The 22,709-nt window shown below is 33.1% G+C and overlaps 1 long non-coding RNA gene across 3 annotated transcripts in view; it reads left to right on the top strand.

Moving 5' to 3' along the window:
• LOC111088687 overlaps positions 1-22,709 on the top strand; it is a 214,427-nt gene that overhangs the window by 113,209 nt on the left and 78,509 nt on the right. For 2 of the 3 annotated variants that reach the window (XR_002613137.1, XR_002613134.1), the window contains exon 2: positions 4,063-4,138. This is a non-coding gene — a long non-coding RNA (uncharacterized LOC111088687). Of the gene's footprint in view, positions 1-4,062; positions 4,139-4,295; positions 4,501-22,709 lie in introns of those variants that run through there. The other variant, XR_002613135.1, reaches the window with a different exon arrangement.

Below are 22,709 nucleotides of genomic sequence, written 5' to 3'. Positions count from 1 at the left end.
AAGATATGTTAGAATTATGCCATTCTGATTAGAATTTTACTTCGTGTCTTTAACAAACAAAAGGCTTTGAAAAAATGAAAATCTGCTTTTCAGCAGGTTTTCAAAAATTGTTTTTAAGGGAAAATATGTGTTTGTTTACGTTAAGCACAAAGCTAAACAATGGGCTATCTGTGCTCTGCCCACCACGGGTATCGAAACCCGGTTTATAGCGTTTTAAGTCCGCAAATATACCACAGCTATGAATCAATACATATAAAAATGTCGTACATTTTCAGAATGTGACCACGTTAGTTTGTGAATGATGTTTTTAGGTAAAAACACTTAATGAATACGCAGGTTTTAACGGAGGCTAGGGTAAGTTTACTTATTGTTGTAATAATATGCTAAAAAATCGTTAAGTTTTAAATCAGCAATTTAATAAACTTCTTTCTGATTCCTGGTAAATAATTTCTTGTTTTTACTTCCGTATAGTTTTAAATAAACAAGAATTAATACGAAGAATATTTTATATCCAGGGCTATGTATTGATTTTGAGTATATATTAACTTCTTATTATTCTAGCAGAACATTATTTTATTATCGATCTTAAGATTGCTCGAATGAAGAGATAGAAAATCAGATTTGGTATTACATGTTTCCTTTCCTTTTGTATATATATATATATCTTAAATATTTGTTGTATCAAGTGTTATAGATATATTACATACTAATATCCCCGCGATGTTTGGTTTAAATTTAGTTTATAAAATTCTTGTTTTTACGTTTCGTTCCACCGAATTTTTGCTCGAGGAAACAAATACATACAAACGCATATATAACTCAAGCCTTGTCAGTTACACTAGTCCAAAATTTAATATAAGTAGTTTCTGATACCACTGTCGAAAAAATTTGATTTCCAGTCTGCTGGAGTTGACAGTTTTTGTTTTTATTTGCAGTCACTATGACAGACTTAAACTATAAAATATACTGATGTTATTTGGTTAAGAATATTGTTTGAAAGATTTTTTCATTAATAATAAAGACAAAAAAACAAACAACAAAAAACGAGAACTATGAAAGCAGTTTGGTAAACCTCATTCAAATAAATCCGATGAAACCTAGAGCATTCGACAGGTAGCTGTTTTCTTGAGGAAAAATAGGAAAATGATGAAATTAAATGTCAAGTGCTGGTGGACATAAGTTGGAAAACAGAAGTAAATCTGAAAAACCGGATGTGGGTTAAAGTTTATTTAGTTATATGGATGTGGATCATAAATAAAAGAAGACATGTATAAATAGCTGCAAAGTTTGTCGGAGAAATCAAATGTTTAAAGTAACAGCAGCACAAACATTTCAGGGATAGAGAAGAACATTTATTGACTCACTTTTGTTGTCATGACAGCATGACTCTTAAATAATTCGCCGCAAATTAATCGGATGCGCACTCAGGACCCTAAGTGTTTCATCATAAATTAATCGGAGCAGTTCCGATGCGCACTCAGGACCCTAAGTGTTTCATCATATATTAATCGGAGCAGTTCCGGTGGGTACTCAGGACTCTAAGTGTTTCATCATAAATTAATCGAAGCGGTTCTAATGCGAACTCGGGACCTTAAGCGTTTCATTGCAAGATACCCGGAGCAGTTTCTGTGCATACTCGGGGCCCTAATTGTTTCGTCACAATTTATTCGCAGCGGTTTCCGATGCATGCTCAGGACTCTAAGTGTTTCATCGCAAGTCACCCGGAGCCTTTCTGGTGTTTACTCGGGACCCTAACTGTTTTATCACAGGTTGCTCAAAGCAGTTTCGGTGCATACTCAGTTCTTGCTTTGAATGACGAGAAGAAATACACCGTATGAGTCATGCCGTACAAATAATTATTTGAAAGGTAAAGACAAGATTAGTAAGTCATCAGAAGTAAGTTCAATGAGTAAACCACGTCTACGTAACTAAACACGTGACTTTGGCCCACATCCGGCCAGTTAGGTTTACTTCGTGTTTTTCAATTTGTGTCTACACCTTACATAATTTCAACATTCTTTCTATACCCCTAAAGAAGACAGGTCCACATATCGAAAACGCTTGGGTTTCATTGAGTTTGAAATGTCTCATTATGTGTGGTCGACAGCTAACAAAGTCGTTGCTACATGCTAAACAAGTGAACAGATTGCATTTTGAACTGGTAGATTGATCGAATATTACTGAAAGCTGGAAACAATTGATTTCCGTTTATTTTGGAACCACCAGGGGACGCCATACTAGAAACAGTCTACCTCTCGTGTTTTGCAAAGTACTTGCTCCTACCGTCGTAACATTCAATAAAACCACAGAAGTTATGAAGCAAATATAGGCTATTATGTTAGTTTTAATATAATTTCACCAGGGACTGGTGTTATGTGTCATGAGTTTGCATTGGGTTAACTAATTATTAAATATTAATTTAATTGTGAAATTGTTTAAAAATTGAGGCTAAAAAGTTAGTTATAAATTGTTCATATACTACCAGAAAATTCTATATAGAGAAAAAAAAATATTCCAATATTTCTTATGAGTTTATGTCTTTATATACAATATAGACGTACATGAAAAACGAGAGGTTTTCCTACACTGACTTTATCAGTTTCAGTTAGAAATTACGTCATAGTGAAATCAACGTGTTTTTTTTATTTTTGCTACGGCAAGGGTATATATGGTGGTGGAAGTTCGGTTTCTGGCCACTAGGGAGATGGTATTTCATTTTTTACACCTATGTATTAAAAGGAGCTCTTAAATATTGTAAATATATTTGAATTGAATATGTTTAAAGTTATTTTGATTATATCATCAAATATATAACACAGCCTTTAAAATACTTAATAGTTTTCAGTGTAGGATTACTCACTGAAAACGAGCACTAAAAACAAAATATCAGTTGTGTATTGCTGAAAAACTTAAGAAAATAGTCGAATACAACCACATAACCCACAGGCGTGTTTTATAATACGTAGTGTATCAAAATAAGTAAAGTGTGGCAGTTTGTTTCAACGAGGTATAGCATGATGTGATAAACATGAGACTACAGTTGTATTTTGGAATATTTGTAGGATATGTTCAGCTTGACTTCAAACGAGTGGGAAAGAATCCCCAACAAAAATCAAATTTCGAAAATAAAGCTATAGAGTTTAATTGGACCTGAACCGATGTATTCAAACATGCTTTCACGTTCGACACTTATTTTTTTAAGATTTCTTACGAAGCGTGTAGAACGGAAACAAATAGAAATATGATCGACTAAAATCTGTTTTACAAGCAGATGTTTTCTGCTTTTCACATTTGTTATGTTATTTTCCTCCACATTCAGAGGATTATTGTACCAAGCTGGTTCGTTTCGGCTAGTAACGCTTCTTGGATATATTCTTTAGATACTCACGTAAAAAAGTAAAAGTTTCATTGTAAATTAAAGTATGTTAAATCCTATTCTTTGCTGATGTACTATCTTAGTTTATTTTTTCAGTATTTATAGCAAAGCTATTAGGACTATTTGCTACTGTCTCTAATTTTAATCTACTGACTAGAGAAAAGGCAGCCAGTTAACAGCATCCTACCATCCATGCTAAGGGATCCATGCTACCATCCTGTCGCTCAAATAACTCACCCACATCTTATAGCACAGGGAATACTTCTGTGGTATTATGTGGATTCGAAGCCGACTTACCGACTCCGAAATCTAGAACTCTACCAAACGGTCAACCCGCGCAAATATATTAATTTGTTTATTGTTATTTTTATTGTCATCTACGATTATTGTTTGCTTGTTTACACATTGGATTTGTGGAAATTAACTTAAACTTCTTTTTAAAGCAAGTTATGTAATCAAATCTGAAACAGACAGACATCAAATTGGCTTAACTATCTAAATGTACCATTCTTTCATTTCTACTTATAATAATGGATTATTTCATCAGTTGGTCAAACCTAATTTCCCCAAATGTTATTTCAATAAGAAACAATTTGAATATAAAATCTAAAATCATACTCATATAAAAAACACACAACTTAATAGCTGTTGCTCGTAAATAATGCTGTTTTTTGTTTGTTCTTCAGGCTAGTACAGCGTGTTAGACAAGTTTTAACCTTGAAGAAGGCCGCCGCAAGAGGGCAATACTGCTCTCATCCAACTGTGAGTAATACTCTTTGAATTAGGTTTAGTTAGTGTAAAGGGAGGCGTAGTGTGTGTATATCCTGACTATGTTGCACTTTAAATAATGATAGTATTATGTCAAAAAAAACTTTTTCATAACTTAACTTTATTTGTATTGATATTTATTTAGACAAAAAGATGGCGTTATTGTTATAAAATACTTTGTGCTAGAAAGTTACAAAAAACACATGAAAGTTTACTTTCATGATATAGGCCTTTCGACAACCACATATGCGATCTTAGAATTGCTTACCTGGACCCTGCTACTGCTAGAGATTTCTAAGGTAAAAGGAAAGTTGTAAACTTAGCGTGAAAGTCTGAAGGATCGTGACTCTCTTTTTGTAAGTATCATAAGACTGAATTCAAAAATCGTAATGTTGACTTCAGTCTGCAGGATTTCTTACATTAAATTCAAAGCAATTCGTCAATCGCAAAGTCTTTAATTTCTGTATTTAATAATTTAATGTTTGTTTCTACATATATGTTTGTGGGTTCAATGTTTATATGTATACATATTTTATACATTTACACCTGTGTGTCATACCGGTTTGTCTACTGTATATAATGCAGTATTTTAACGATTGGGAAATAGTTAAATTATATCGTGTATCATGCACTGTATACTTCAAACACTGTTTGTGTTTCAGCTGTTGCGTGTTGTTAATGTCATGTAAATGTACAATATATGAATCTTTTTATCCGTTTATTTTTCATTATTATGCTTAGTAAGTTATTCGATATTTTTCATCATTAAACGACAAGGCTATCTGTATTTTTTTATATGTAGAATGCACAGTGTCCATTTAAACCTTTAGCTAATAGTTGGATTTCACTGGATAATAGCAGGTTAACAATGTGATGTTTATTATAATGTTAGATCTCTAAAAAGGTTGTATATGTTTTACACATTATGATGAACAGCATACGTTGTACTTTACCTCCATTATTCTAATAATTTACACGTTATTTTCATAATATTTAACTGTTAGAGTTTTGTACACTTTCTGGTGAAGAAAGCGTGGTTAAGTAGTTACCTGCTTAATTTACTGATTTCTTAATTTCCAGCATATAACGATTATATGTTCGTATTGAGTGTGTGACCAACAAAATGTTCTGGTTGTTAGCTCACCTACTTCTTTTAAACACCATTTGATGTCATCATTATATATGTGTTGAGTGTTACTTTTCTATCCCAGTAATTAGTTAAAGCAAATTACACATATTTGGCTCAATTCCAAGAGCTCTCCAATCGAAGACATGCGTATTTTCAGTCCCATTCAATTAAAAATTTATTTTAAAGCCGAAACTTATCTAATTGAATTGGAAAAGAAAGCATGTAAAACAATATAGTTTGGGCAGAATCTGAATTTTACAGACTTAAATTAGTAGTCGTCATGAGGCACAAAAGAGAATTATTTAAATAAGTCCAGGAAGATGCAACAGCTAATTTTAAAAAGTAAAAGATGGGATTCCTTTCATTTGCTGAAAACCTAGCACGAAAGATCCGAAGATTGTAACATTCTTAATATTCTATAGCAAGTTTTAGAGTTAGTTCATCTGAAGGCAAACAGTTATCCTTGTTTCATACGCTTATTTATTAAATCAGTCATTTGGTCTTAATGGTGTTACACGAAGACTGCTACTTATGCAACATAACTTGTTTGCTTCCTTAATCAAATGGCCTGTAGAGCTTGTATAGAAGTTATGGGTAAATTTTCTTCATTCTATTTCACTCTTCGTTTTCATGCAGGTGCACGAACTGAAAACAAAACCTACATGATTGTTTTTTGCGGTGTAAATTGAGAGATTTTGTATGCATTCTGTATTTGTAATAACTTGGGAGATTCAAATGCGGTAGGTGGCAGCACATTAGCAAACATTATGCTGTATTTTCTTCGTGAAACCTTCGGATGTAACGTCAATGGATGAGGATTATTCTGGTCTCTAATATCACCTGATTCAAAATAACTTTGATATATTTTCGCTTGGGTTATTCGAAGGTAACCCACACACCATACGGAAGCTTAAGGATGCAGTACATATAATTCCACGGGTATATGTAACTTTTAAAGACATTTCAAAATATCGTGTACAGTGAGTGAAACGTCACCTGACATCACAACTAGGAGGACATATTGAGCATGTCATTCACAGTCCAGTGTAATCTTAACAGTTTTGTGCCGTTCACGACTCGTACGACAGAGTTATTAAAATACAAATGTTGAATGTATATAAAATTCGTCATGTGTATGAGAAGTACAACTGCAAGTAGCAGTGATTAGTAATACCAAAATAAAAATTGTTTCTCTGGTTTGATAACCGAAAAGCAAATATTATAATTTAATTTCGCAGTACTGCTAACTAGAATGATGGCCAGTGCGTGGCCTAGTAGTTAGCGTGCTCGGACTATGATTTATAGGATTCATGGTTTGCGACTTGTTGTCGCAAAATTGCTTCGCATTTTGGGGCATTGGGTACGCTATAAGAATTATTATTAAATTCCACTATTCGGCCAAATAATAACAACCCGAAATCTTCCTTCTGTATAGTCTGTACGTTCAAAATTTAGAGTGCGCACAAGCAGGCAACCCTTTCTGTAGGTTTGCGAGAAATTTCAGAAACAAACAGATAACGCTGGTATGTTCTACTGATCTTTCCACGTAATTACAAAGCTTGCATGACTTTGTACTTTCTGTGTGGGACCGAATGTGTTCTGGTATTTTAACCGAGAGAGTTTTTTCCCGAAGCTACACAGTTCTTTATTTTCCCTACAGTATTTCTTTTGGTAATGTAAATTCAGAGACGCACAAAAAATGTACACAAGTATATCGAATCAAATAACTTGTTTCGGTGAATTCATCCTATCGTTCAGTGAACAGAAGTTCAAACCCGCCCACATGGAAAAGCTAGTGAGGAAATAAAAACAACTGTAAAATAATATAAAGTCCTTCCAAATAATTTTAGTATCCCTCCTTCTACGTTAGGCCAGACATGGCCAGGTGGTTAGGGTGCTTGACTCACAATCTGTGGGTCGCGGGTTCGAATCCCCGTCACACCAAACATGCTCGCCCTTTCAGCCGTGGGGGCGTTATAACGTGTCGGTCAATCCCACTATTCGTTGGTAAAAGAGTAGTCCAAGAGTTGGCGGTGGGTGCCTTCCCTCTAGTCTTACACTGCTAAATTAGGGACGGCTAATGCAGATAGCTCTCGTGTAGCTTTGCGCGAAATTCAAACAAACAATCTCCGGTGGGTCAGTAGTAATTTTAGGCTCTTAAAACATGAACATCCACTGTTGACAGACCACAGATAGCGCATTATGTAGTTTTGTGCTAAAACAACAAGTTAAGAATTTGAATTTAGTATTTATTTTGTTCGATGAGATATGATCAATAAGATTCAAAAAATGCTTGTTTCACAACCGAGATTAATCTCTCTTCATATCCTTGTTCTTTTCTTTTTTCATTTAAAAAAATGAAAGGATATTTCTCAGTTCTTTAGTTTCAAGCTGAGAGTGAAGAATATTATTTAAACTTTTTATTCTTACATTTGCATCCACTTTTCATGAGAAATAGACTTATATTTTACATGGTTAGATTTTTTACTGCTGCTAGAAATAATGTATACACTGCATTTGAAAATATTCTGCTTTACCTAAGAATGACCTAAATATAACCCTTACATTAGGACTTGCAAATACTTTTAACCGTGTTAGAGCTGCTTTGTCAGTTTATCATATTTACATATTTTCAGACAAGCACTTATTATTTTGACTATGCAGTATGCGTATAAATCTGTTTGCTTCCGTGCTCTTACTTAAACCGAACTGGTTGCCTGTGGCACATGATTGAAAAATGCCAGAATAGTTTCCTTTAGGTCACCTGAGAAAGATAACTTTCTGGTGTAATTATTCTGATGTTGTGTTGCGTTTTTTGCACGATGTTGACATTAGCGTGAGTTAAATCGATAGAAGAAATTTCAGGTTTGGCTGACATTTGAACTAAACATCACTGCAATTGTTGTATAAGTAACATCAAAACGTTAAGAAAAAACATAAGTTATTGAGATATGGTCAGTGTTTTGAACTACTTATGGGCATAGACTTTCTTGAGATTGTGTGTGTTCGTGTGTGATTCAATCATTTGGAGTTGTATGAATGATATATATCTCTGTCCTTGTGTTAAAATGACGGCGAGAGTGACGATAAGAAGCGTTTTTAACGGTGATTTTGTTTGGCAGACTTTTAATCCGTAGCTTATTCTATAACGCAGTTATTGTACTGTATTGTCCAGTTAAATGGATGTAATTGATACAATAAATATATCATCAAAATCATTTTATGCGAAACTTTCAAATGAGCAGTCATGAAAGTGAAAGCCTGATAAATGTAAATCAAATTCGTATGAGAACAATGAGGTTGTTTTCTTTCTTAACAATGATAATATCTGTTTAACATGAATCAAATTATCCACCTTATTTATGAAAACTTTTAATTGTTTAGTAAGAATGTCTTTGTATTCTGTAAACCAGAAGGTGACAAGTATAACATTTGATACCAGATACATAATTTAGCTTATTTGAAAAGCTTTCTTGGAACACTGCTTGTGCTTTACTGCGAAGAGAAAGTGTGTAACACTTGAATGTAAGTAAACTAATATATTTACCGTGGCTTTTACTTTGTTGCTAGGCAACTACATGTGGTTCAATCATTTGGAGTTGTGTGAATGGCATATATCTCTGTCCTTATGTTACAACGACGGCGAGATTAATGATAAGAAGCGTTTTTAACGGCGCTGATAACTAAGCTGCTTTACGAAAACACACACAGTTTGGCAGAGCCTGTCAACAGCAATTTCTTTCAATATTTTATCAAAATAATGCAGTAACTCAATTACAACTTAACGAGCGATTGCTATTCCAATTGTAGTTTATTAGGCCTTCATAATTTACAAGTTTATTGTACACTGAATATTTCCTATTGTATAAGAACACTTTTCCCCTTCTTACGAAATGGTTTTAAATCTTTACAGTATTGTTCAGGAGATAAACGTAGAGGTGACCAGATAACAAATATATTGTTTCAATACGTCTTTGTATTACTTATATTATCACGAGCATGATAACAAACAAAACCAGGCACTGGCTTTTTGACTATGAGATTTGGCGTCTGGGTCGAAGGTTCAAGTTCTTGAGTCTCGTTACAAAATAATATTTTGCTTACATTATAATCTATGAGAGTGAGATAGCAGTATTGAGAATATGTGAACTCATTCGTGGTGTTGAGAAATACCAGTTTTTCTCGAGAGAACAAAATATTTTTTACTACAAGATAAATAAACTACTACAAACCCCTATTCTCTTACCTAGAATTACATTTGATGGAGTCAAAATAAGGATTTGTAGTTTGAGTAAATACTGTCTACAGTATATCCAGCTTTATTTGCTTACTTTTCTAACGATCCCTATTTAAAGGTTTTGAAATTCCCAATTTTATATTTATCTTGTATGCTAGGTTTTTTTGTGATCAATATGGACAAAGGATTACTTGATATGTTGCTAACTCTATTCATTGTAATGATAATAAACAGAGCTAGTAGCTAGCTGATAATATTTTCACTTGATACATAATATAGGGGTTGGCCCTCTAAAGACACAGATTATGTAGTTTACTAAGCATTGAATATCTACATGTTACAATCACGTAATATTCATCTATTATTGGCTGGTAATTCCTGTTTCACCCTGTATTTAAGGTTTATAAGGGAACAGAAAATATGTGTAAAAAAAACTAACTTCAAGGGATAATGATAACATCGTAAACATAGAATTATGATGTTTTTGAGCTTATGTAAAATATAGAAGAAAGAAATTGATTTTTCAATACCCTACGACCTTCGCAGTACTTTATTTAGCACTGTACAAAAGGTTTGGTAATAATATACCAAGCAATTTTTGTTGTAGGCTGGCAAGAGAAGAAGAAGAATTACAAACGGGCCGTTTTGAGCAGATTTTCTTTTCCTTGTAAGTTTATCGTGTTTGCTTTTTTTTTTATGTGTACAACTTCAGAAATCAATAGTAAAGGTTTTAAAGTATTGTTTGAACTGAATCTTTACTGTTTAAGTACTTTTTGCCCGAACATTCTATTAGGGTTTTGTGCAATTCCTTGCGATTCCTATTATTTACCACTATCATGGTTCACGATATTCAAATTGCACTTCTAGTTTTTGTATGACGATGTCATTTCAGTTTCTCTAAAATAAAAGTTAAAGACTAGAAATCTTTAACTATCTGTCATAAGGACTTAAGGATTACATCATTATATTTCATTATTAACAAATACTACGTAAAAATAAAAAGAATAACAAATATTACGTGACATTATTGACAAACAGTATGTCAAAATAAAGCAACGATAACAAATAGTATGTGAAAATAAAGACAATAACAAACAATATGTGACAATAAAGACAAGAATAACGAATACTACGTGACATTAAAGCTTATTTTTGTATTATTGTCTGTGTTTTTCTTTATCTAATAATGTAATCCGACAACTGCGTGAATCATCTGAACCATTCCTAGTTCATTCGTCTTTTCTATTGTCTTGATGTTTGTGTATTTACATTAAAAAGTGTAATCAAATGGAGGTTGTATCCAGCTAAATAAATTCGAAACATTTATAGGCTACATTAAAAAGTACATATTAAGATGGTTTTGATTGATGAAAATGTTGCTTGCCTATTTCAGTTGTATTTTAATGAAATATGTTTGATTATAGATAAGACACTTCCTATAATATGATGTTGTGCATTTTTGTTGGTGTTGTTTAAATATGTAATCCACAGTTTGATAGATTGGTCGCATCTTAAGAAATTCATGAACAAAATTTCCCTTTTGGCTATCCAAGCGGTACTGCATTTAAGTTAAATGTTAAAATTGTCTGTTGAGAAGGAAGAAAACAAATGTTACTGTTGCAGTAGAAGATGAAATTCGAATGTTCTTTAGCATTCATGACGGGAAACATAAAAACATTTTTAACTCAAGGGTGTGCAAAGCATGCTTTTGTTGGACGTTTTGAAATATAGCCTAAAATAAACAAGCTTAATAAAAATGGAGAAGAAAAGGCTTGTATTTTACTCTGCACGTGCTACTGTATTTTAGAATGATTTTTTTTTAATTTTGATGATCGCAAGAAGGCCATTTTGTTTTTATTATTACATATTCACACGTTAGTTCTAATCCTTAACTTGTACTTTGTTTTTATTATTATTATTTTCACACGTTAGTTCTAATCCTTAACTTGATTTGTTTTATTATTACATTTTCACACGTTAGTTCTAATCCTTAACTTGATTTGTTTTTATTATTACATTTTCACACGTTAGTTCTAATCCTTAACTTGATTTGTTTTTATTATTACATTTTCACACGTTAGTTCTAATTCTTAACTTGATTTGTTTTTATTATTACATTTTCACACGTTAGTTCTAATCCTTAACTTGATTTGTTTTTATTATTACATTTTCACACGTTAGTTCTAATCCTTAACTTGATTTGTTTATATTATTACATTTTCACACGTTAGTTCTAATCCTTAACTTGATTTTCGCATTTACCACTTCAGGTCTTACTGGTGTGAACAGTTAATTATGCGTTGTAGGTTTCTTCAGAAATGAGACCAGGTTGCAGACTTTTATCAATTATTTCAAAAAAAAATATTGTTATTTTACATTTAATTTTGCATTTTACTCAATAATGTAAAGAAATTGTGTATATCCACGCCTTTGGTTATATGAAAGTAATTGTTTTATCTCTTATATCAATACAATAAGGATTTTCTTTTTGTTTCTTCTATAATGATCACTAATACCAATTATAGAACAAGTCTTCAATGTTATTAAGGAATCATTTCTATCAAATTCAGTGCTTATTGATTGTTAAAATCTGGTGGTAGCGGCGTTAGTTTATGATTAGTCCTCCAAGTATTGGTTTTCTGAAATACCCGCATCCGTATCATTTGTTTCAACGTACATTAAAAACAAGCATTTTTTGTATAATTATACAAAGTTTGGGAACATCACTTTTTTAGATCTTTTTTAAAAATCTACTGCGATACTTGCACTGTGTTCAGTAGTTTAATAAAGTTCATAGACTACAAGGTAATCTATAATATATATATATATATATAATATTTTATCAGGCGCCCCCAGTGAGTCAGCGGTAAGTTTATGGTCTTACCACGCTAAAACTGGGGTTTAATTCTTTTGTGGACAGAGTGCAGATTGTCCATTATGTGGCTTTGCGCTAAAAAGAACAAATAAAATAGTTTATCAGTTTAGATTTTGAGAAAAAAGGGGACTACCCAACTTATCTGAAGTGTATTTAGATTCAGTAACATAGACAACAGTGTTATCAGTAATAGGTTTTTCTATGCGTAATATTTTGAAATTTGTCAAAAAATTGTCTGACAGTTTCAACCATCCTATTTTCTCAAATGGTATAAACATTAATGGCGGGCCGTTTAATTGAAACAAAGTTTACTTGTGAGACAGAAAGCTGTTTCAGCGCATTTAATATTAACTGTAATATGATTGATATAACTTGTGGTATTTCACAGCGATCACAGTTTGGATTGGTTATTCTTATTTGGTATGCAACTGACTTCCCGGTACTTTTAAAAGACTTGTTTTCCATAATACTTGCTGACAGAATATTGCATAAAATTGACTTTTATAAGAACATTCAGAATAAAAAACTGATTAAACAATACAATCAACAATGGACAAAAAAAACTCGGAATTAAATTTTAAGCCAAGCATGCCTTTAATGTCCATTTAGCAAGCTAATGATATTATTCTTTTTTTAGTTCATTAAAATGTGATTTATATGTAAACGCATTACCTTCATTAGTCTCCTGGGATTCTAATAAAGTTAAATTTTCAGGTTCCAGTTTATTTCATTAAAGGAATTGCAGTTACCTGACCCTTGTTTAATTAAGCTATGAGTGTATAGTTTGTGGCATGAATGTTAGATTATGACTTACTCAGATTTTTGTGCCTCCCCAATGGCACAGCGGTATGTCTGCGGACTTACAACAGATAGCCCATTGTGTAGCTTTGTACTTAACTCCAAACAACACCAGGTTTTTCCTTTTTAGACAAAGTGGTCAAAATAAGAGCATCTACTAGAAACTTGGATCATACTATGCTCAAATATACTCAAATAGAAATATTAAAGCATAAAAAAATTATTAGCCTTCTTTCTAAACTGATTTTGACGAACTGTATAGAAAGATGCGCTGCTGGTAAGACAAAGTTTTGCAAAATAGGAATTGTTGATGTTCATCATCACTGTAAAATTAGTCTGCCAACATTTACCCAACATATTAATATTAAATGTAAAAGGGTTTCATATAATGTACTGCAACGTATCGATTGAATAAGCTTTCTGATCACAAACAACCTGAACTACGATAACGATTTTTAAGAAAGGAAATTAACTTTATATTGAATGAAAATTTCAATATGTTGATGAATGTATATCACTTGGTATTAAATTTACAATAACATTTTTATTTAATAAAGTTTTCACCACTATAAATTTGATATAAGTTGAAAAGGGTCTGTTTGATATCACTAATACATTGCGGAATTACAAATAAAGGACTGACAAAACAAAATGCAATTACACTCACAAATAACAAATAGTTATCTAATATCAAAAATTATCATACAGTTTTATACATAAAGCAGTGCTTTACGCAATTACCTTTTGAGCGTGAAATAGAAAATTTAAGATTGTCCAAATAAGACACAAGGAACTTAGAATTATATGTACCGTATTGGCCCGATTATAAGGCGATGTTTTTTTATTAATAATTAGGTTGTAAAATTCATAGTCGCCTTATAATCGCGACCGACCACAAGCCCCTTCCCCCCTACTCTAGCCTATCGCATTCCTGAATGTCCAAATAGCATTAGTCTACGCATGCGCGCCAGATATTCGTTTAAGGTCATCGCTAATTCTTGAAACTAATACACTTGTAGGCTGTTCATTTAAAGTATTGATTTTGCAGACCTAAAAAAAGGACGTTTTGACGAAATCGCCTATAATCGGCCGATACGGTATGCCCTGTTAATATTGACACGTTACTGTCACATCAAATGTTGTACATAACGATGGAACTGCAGGGCATCGGATATACACATTATTCTCCACCAGAGGTCAAGAACAAACAAGTATCACTCTCTGTAGCACGTATGTGCCCACAAATATAACCTTTCAGTATAATAAGGGAGCTAATATACACAATATTTTATATAAAAAAAGCTGTCCATACTGTTTAGTACAACCACAGTTCAGTCAGTCTCTTTGTTTTCAGAGCTGTGGCCACTTTGGTGGTCGGTTTCCTTCGTTTTGTTCCGTTAGCCACTGGGTAAGTAAGGGTTGCTGCAATACTGGGGTATCATAATAAACTTGAGATCTAGAATTCAAACTAAATATGAAAGTTATAGGAAATTATTCTCGGTATTTTTATACTACCATTTTGTCTATATACTTCTGTCAAACTGAACTCTGACATGTTTCTTAAGTCTATCAAATTGCAAACTACAAATTGTAGCTAACGTCGACGTTAACGGAATCGAGCAAGCAAAGCCATTTTTCTTCCTGTACCTGGGTGAGAGAGAGTTGTATAAAATAGATTGCTTAGTTTGTTGATGATATTTATACCTACAAGCACAGTAAGTAATGCACTCACAATGTGGATGTCAATAGAAACAGTTGAGTTTGTTTGAAACATTCTGAAAATTATATCATTATAATTATTATTTGAGGGTACGTTGATAGAGATCCTGAAGAGTAACAAAATCGAATCGGGTATACGCACGACCCACGCTTGGTAATGCTGGCGCTTAAAAATATAGCTTAATAAAACAAAACAAACAAGTATCGTAAAAGTTGATTTCAATTTTATAAAGACAAGTAGGGATCGATTTATACGTAACCTAGCTAGCTATAGTAATATATTGAAAAAAGTATTGAAACAAGAACGTCAAAGCTAGAACAACTGAGTTAGTTAAAACTTAAAACATTTTATCCTTACATTGACTTAGACTAAAATAATTACAGTATTTTGCCAAAGTAGGGATAATTTCTTATTAAGTTTTAAGTAACTCAGTTTTTCTAGTTTTGACTTTCTTATTTCAAAACTTTTTTGTAGAATAAACTTTCTATATTACTGTAGCTAGGTTACGTATATATTGATCCCTACTTGTCTTTATAAACTTTAAAATTGTTCTATTATACTTGTAAAACTACTATTTGCCAAGCGAACATGTAATTATAGGAACTTATGATTGATATTAAAGAATAATATAATTATATTTCAACCACATCTGCCATATCCAGTCGCGGCGAGGCCTTTCATTCAATACCAGGACTCGTCAAACCGGCTAGGATACGACAAACATAATAGTAATTTAGACACTATTGATATAATATAATTTCTTGAATAATAACTTTTTCGATGTGAATTAGATTAAATTGGCGAAATGTGAAAACTGAAATCAGAGGGATCCGAATCCGTGACTCTGCTCAGGGGTAAGATTTTTCTTTTGTTTCTTACCCATATATATAGTGAGGGCATAAATAACATGAAAATATTCACAAAACTCAAATTACAAAAAAAAACACCTTTCTTTGAATTATGCTGATAAATCCCGTGATTAAATAAATAATATTAGTAACTCACTGTAAAGGTAAAAATAATAAAACTGGTCGGGCGTGGACTATTGGTTAGCGTTCCAGGACTGACTAAATCAGGGGGTTCATAGTTTTGCGTATCGTTGCCACGAAAAACACGCTCCACACTTTGCGGTAGTGGATGTGATATAAGATTGACAGTTGATTCCACTATTCCGTTAGTTAAGAGTAGAACAAGAGTTGGCAACAGGTGCTGCTGACTATCATCTGTCTTCCCTAAATTGTGGGTGCTGCTGACTATCATCTGTCTTCCCTAAATTGTGGGTGCTGCTGACTATCATCTGCCTTCCCTAAATTGTGGGTGCTGTTGACTATCATCTGTCTTCCCTAGATTGTGGGTGCTGTTGACTATCATCTGTCTTCCCTAAATTATTCCTAAAACCAACCGCCAGTGTAGTTATCAAAATGATAAAACTGTTACATGGCACTTTGGTAAATTATAATTTAAAAAATATTGTTTATAATCAAACTAGAACCTGTCTTTCGTTTAGGCCTCATATCTTTATCTAACTTAATCCCCTAAACGAAATAAATCAAACTTAACCAGACTACTAATGAGCCGAACACTTTTCTTCATTTTTGAACAAGTGAATTTCGTATTCGAAGCAATTTAACGTTTTTCATAATAAAAAAAATGATCACCCCCCCCCCCTAAGTAAACTTAACTGCCCAAATTCAAAGTCCCACCACTCCTGAACACTTGAGGGGGAGATTATAACTGTTTCCTGCCACGCCTCACAAATAGAAGAAAAGCAGTTGGATGTTGATCAATAAGAATCAAATTAGCTTTAGTCATCACACTGTATTTTGTAAAATAAACAATCTAATGTAGAATACTTAAAATCAAAAAAGCATCAAAAGTTTCACTCCGAAATTCCTTCTCAATCTTCCTGTGGCCTTACCAATTCCCAGAAGCCCACAGTAGGATCAGATAAATAATTCATCTGTAAGGTAACAGTAAAAAGTTTCACCCCGAAATTCCTTCTCAATCTTCCTGTGGCCCTACCAATTCCCAGAAACCCACAGTAGGATCAGATAAATAATTCATCTGTAAGGTAACAGTAAAAAGTTTCACCCCGAAATTCCTTCTCAGTCTTCCTGTGGCCCTACCAATTCCCAGAAGCCCACGGTAGGATCAGATAAATAATTCATCTCTAAGGTAACAGTAACTATCTTGAGTGTCCGTTCCTTAAACTCCAACAAATCTCAGTTCTCGTCAGGGTTCAAATAAAGATCTGTAGAAATAGAACATTTGCTGATTACACTGAATAAATGATATACAAATAACGGGAAACAAAATCGCAACCAAGATCAACATCATAATTCGAAACACGCTTCAATAATAATGTCTTGCTAGAAAAACATCGGAGTGATCTCGTTTAGAAGAAGTCTCATGCAGGTTATTATACAAGCACTGATAAACTTCTGAAAATACAGAGTATACTGTTCCATATCAAACGAGGCTAGTTTAAGAAGCAATAATCGGCCGAAAATCATCATAATTGGTATCTCAGTAGTCTGAATTATGTGTGTCTTTGGTCGAAAGATTCCATTCCCGCAGTTTTAACATAACTTACATAAGTAGGGTGGCCAGGTGGTTAGGGCGCTCAACTCGCAATCTGCGGGTCGCGGGTTCGAATTCCCGTCACACCAAACATGGTCGCCCTTTCAGCCATGGAGGCGTTATAATGTGACGGTCAATCCCACTATTCGTTGGTAAAAGAGTATCCCAAGAGTTGGCGGTGGGTGGTGATGACTAGCTGCCTTTCCTCTAGTCTTACACTGCTAAATTAGGGACTGGTAGCGCAGATAGCCTTCGTGTAGCTTTGCGCGAAATTGAAAAACCAAACCATAAGTAGGGAGGTATCAAATTACAGAAAAGTATTCCTTTCCAAAACTCATCTCCAAACCACCAATTTCACTAAGATAATACTCCAGTATGAACTATAAAATGAAATGTCTCCTATCAACTAACTAATCTTTTTTATAAATATGAATATATTATAATAGATATTATGGATACCCATTCCACACGCAAATCCTTTTATCTGTACGAAATTATTTAATCGTATGTTGAAGTGTTCATAGGAAACACCTACAAAATATACTTCGATAAAGATCCCTCCTCCCCCTCAGTGTCTCAGCAGTAAGTCTGAAGGCTTATAACGCTAAAAAACTGGGTTTCGATATCCGTGGTAGACATAGTTCATGTAGCCCATGAGTAGCTTTATGCTTTTGTGTTTAACAACAAACAAACTTCGATAAAAACAACAACTAAAGCAATAATAACTAGCAGCTTACACTTTACTGATGGATCTATATGGCTAAAAAGTCGAAATACATGTCTACATGGACTCTTGCTAATGCAATCTATAAACTCTGCTAGCTAGCGTAAAAGTTTACACCGAAAATGTTAACTGGAGCATTAGAATAAACACAAACATAAAAAGATGAAGTCCCTCCTCCCAAAAAAAAACAACAACAATGAACATTTAATCAAAAGCATAAGCATCACAATAATAATAATAAGCTACTGGAAATATATTCAACATCTGTAACACAATTTATCTCCAACCACCATAACATCATTAACATCAGAAAAGGAGATGTAGATAAGTTATCAAATAACTTTTTACACTCATGAAATTTATCTGATGCGTTCATAGTTATCAAAACTACTGATTTAGTGTTAACGTTACAGGTAACTAGTGTAATTCTACCCTCTTAATCAGAGAAATGAAGCTATGCCAGTTGAAACAATTTCCCATAAAAAAATAGCTATTCCCTGTCTTCTTCTAGTAGAACTGGGCGAGTAAACAGGCTCTAGGCTTAGTTTCTAAGTAACAGAAATGGGTGAGTCATTAAATATTTTACCGGATGCATACAGCAAAATAACCCTTCTTAAAAACTCCAAATAATTCAACAAATCAAAACTCCTCCCTTAAGAAATATGTTTTAAGAGAAATATAAAAATAATATGAAGTTTTCTCAATCTTCTGTTCAATCACTAACATAAGTGGCTCAAATTTATGTTATTCGGATGTAGTATATATCATTTGTCTGATTACTCTTAAGGTTGTAACATCCATACCATCAACATCATCGTATTTCCATTTCCAGGTTCCCTATATCTCTCATACGTTGTACTATTCGACCAATAACCAACTTGACCTTTTCAAACCTCAGCACTATTCAAAACTGGAAACTTTTGATCAGGATCATATGAACCCGAAAGATTACGTGATCGTAGCACCCGCATGGGAAGAATAACTTTTTTCATTGTTGATAGTTATCCTGACAGGCACAGGATGAGTTTGAGGAAAAATTATCGGTGGTGACAAAACTATAAAACTTGCAGCTTTATCAATTGATACAATTAGGATAAAAAACCATAGGTGACACTACAAGGAGATTGTGAAATCGTATCTTTATTATGTGCCGTCCTTAATAGGATTTGTTCTAACTACTATAAAAAAATCATCTTCAACATTACTTGATACACGTCACTGAAGATATGTTTCGAGCTGCTGTCTATCAAGTCTTACCTCGTCTGAAGTTTGTTGAAATGGGCGGAGGGTATCTGGAAGGTTTGATATAATTTTTATTGATACTACCGAGTTCTTAAAATGAGTAGTTTTTATTGTATTTCAAAGTTACCTGACAGTGTCACTTAACGTAGGTTTTTAGCCGAGACTGAGCGGCTCATAGAACAAACTTTTAGCCCATAGCTCCGTCATCTGTTGACCGATTTGAGATCTAATTACAGTTTTGGACTCAGAAGGTCAAACCCTTTCTTGTGAAGTATTTGACCACGTCCATGATCTCGTAGATTAATTTATTCTAATCCTGCCTGAAAGAATTTCAAGTGCCACGGCTATTGAGGATTCCCTCTTGTTTTTGTTCATATACCTGTAAAGCTGTGGATTTTGTGGTTTTCCCACCACTAATAATTTATTTTGTGCCAGTACCTTCTATATCACAACAACAGCCTTTGTCTTTAAGTACTGGTAGTACTGTTACAGAAACTAATGCGTAATGATTGAGAAATCCGAATATTACGCTGCCACGCCTTTATTACGTCACATGCATGTCAGAACCAGCAGCCAGAGACTGCGATTTAATGTGACAAAAAACAACCTCTATCTCACTAAAATTTCCTACCAGTTTTAATATAAGCTCTTACTTCTGAAAATGTCATCGTTGGGCAGTGATAGTTGTGTGTATGCTTTCAAGATAAGGACGAAGTAATCGTCTCTAACCTGTCCATTCAAGTTTTTTGAGATCTCTTGTGTCTGCATAAGAAGTTTATTTTTACATCTATCTTGGAACAGGTGGTCACTGCAACTTCTCCATTTCGCACATGTCTGCTATGATTTTTTTGACAGAAACGTTGAATTGCATACTTCCTGAAGCTGTCAAGAGGACGAGTGTGAACCTTCTAATAATGGATTACCTCACACAGAAACTAAAGGTTGCTTTGGGAGAGGGGGGAATGAAATACATTACTCATTGAATTCATATAAGGAAAAGAATTACGTACAATTTTCAAATTGTATATAAAGCCATTCTTATGGAGTTTTGTTACATTGTATTCATTGCTTATTTACAAGTACATTTTATAAACTTTTTACACAAAAAATAAAAGTAGGCAAACCTCTTTAAAGTGGAATATTAAGGAAGAAATTTTATTCCAAAATAAAAAAAAACTAATTAATTAGTAAATAAATATTGATAAAAATAGTATATTTATATATAAGTGCATTGCTATATCTACTTATCTATTCATTTATTCAGTTATTTATTTTCAATTTTGGCATAAATTTTTCGATTTGTGATATTACTTCAAACGTCCCTATCCGCACTAAGTTATGTCATGTTGTATAAAATGTGTATGATTTTTATATACATACTTTAGTAAGTATAATTATGCTTTAGTTAATTTGTTTGTTGTTGAGCACAAAGCTACACAATGGGCTATGTGTGCTGGGCCCCTCATGAGTATCGAAACCAGGTTTTAGTGTTATATGTTGGGCCACAGAGGAATTATGTTTTGGAGTTTGTTAATGAAAAACCTAGCTTCAATAGCTAAATGATAAGTCTACTGTTACTATATTAAACAAAAGCGAATTTCGAAAATTCAGACTGTACACATTTTATTCAGAATTTAATAATGGCTTTTGAGATGAAATATAAATGATTTATCTTTTAATTGCATCTAATTTACATTCGAGATAACACACTGCAACATAAAGCGAAACTGGCTTATAGCGTTTCTTCCTATATACGCTCATCTTCGTAATTCAATAAAAAAACGTTATTGTTTAAGAACCTGTTTTTAATTTGCATTTCAAACTTAGTTACGGCTTGTTAACTAGTCGTAAGACATTGTGAAAGAGTAATGGACATTTATCACTGATTTCCGTTGTGAAATTTGGATTTCCTGTTTAAGAACGTATCGTGATAACAGTAAATGGTTAGGCAGAATTTTAATTCAGTAGGCTCATAATTTTATCTTCTCTTTTGTAAAGAACATGTACTGAATTTTTGTAAGACTATTATAGGCGTGTGTTGATCAAAAAATCACTTACTAGTTTTGTAAACATTAAATTACAGCATAAGGATGTCTAGCATGTTAAGTAGACTCGCACGACAGCCAATGGAACCTCACATCGTTATTGGAAGTCAACAAGATATTTAAAAATTGATTCAAAACAACAGTTTCTTATTCTCACTTTTTTTCTTCATTTGATTATTAGTTAAAATATGTGACATATACTATTAGAATTAGACAAACCTTGCGGATATGACTATGACATTGTTTTGAAGTGTTAGGAGACAACAAGAATAAGGTATTAAACTCTTTTATCCTATTGTAAGTAAAAATCTCTCGATAATAATTGTTATTGGTGTATGTACATGGTATAATAAATAGCCCCTCAGTGGCACAGCGGTATGTTTACGGCCTTACAACGCTAGAAACCGGGTTTGGATACCCGTGGCGGGCAGAGCACAAATATCCCTTTGTGTAGCTTTGTGCTTGACTACAAACAAACAAATATAATGAAAATATGTTTTTTAAATTTATTATTGGAAGAAACACAATTTACCATTTAGTAGCCAGAACTCTACTTTTAAATTTTATGTACACAATTCTGAAGATTAAAATTCTGTTATTTTAATTTGCTAGTCAGGTTACATTTTGATAATCTGGACGTAACGTAGGAAAAGGAAAAATGTTGGAAAGTTAGTTCTAAGAGTTAAAGGTTGGTTATTAACAGTCTGACGATGTTTTGGGCACTGACAATAGTTTAAGGTACTAGCATAAACGCAGCCCTACGGGCGGCTGTTTGTGCTAGTAATTACTAATCGTAGTATTCATACCTCATTGAAAGAAATTTACAAAAAATTAACATTTTCTAAAAAAGGACTTTTCTGGGAAGCACTGCACAGAAAAAATTTTCGGATTGTGCTGATGTAAAATTAAAGGTACCCTTTATTGAAAAAAATTAGTTTTTTTTTTTTAAGAATTCCATTTTATTAGTACTATATTTACAAATTACATCAATAAAGATATAATCAAACCCTCGCTTACAGTCTAGTAAAAGTCGTATTCTTGTTGTGAGGAGAGTACTTTTATTTAAAAGTGTTCTATTATTATAAATAAATGGTGTTGTACATACCACAGTTATTTTTCTGTCTGAATCTTGAATATCCAAAGTGTGAAAGCTGTTATGGATTTCTGTTTCTGGTGCCATTCAATAGATGGCGCCACCTTGTATTTATTATTTCG

This window comes from Limulus polyphemus, unplaced genomic scaffold (genome assembly GCF_000517525.1).
Source record: "Limulus polyphemus unplaced genomic scaffold, Limulus_polyphemus-2.1.2 Scaffold101, whole genome shotgun sequence".
Taxonomy (NCBI): Eukaryota; Metazoa; Arthropoda; class Merostomata; order Xiphosura; family Limulidae; genus Limulus; species Limulus polyphemus.
The sequence above is the reverse complement of the archived record's forward strand: the minus strand, read 5'-3'. Positions and strand labels throughout refer to the sequence as shown.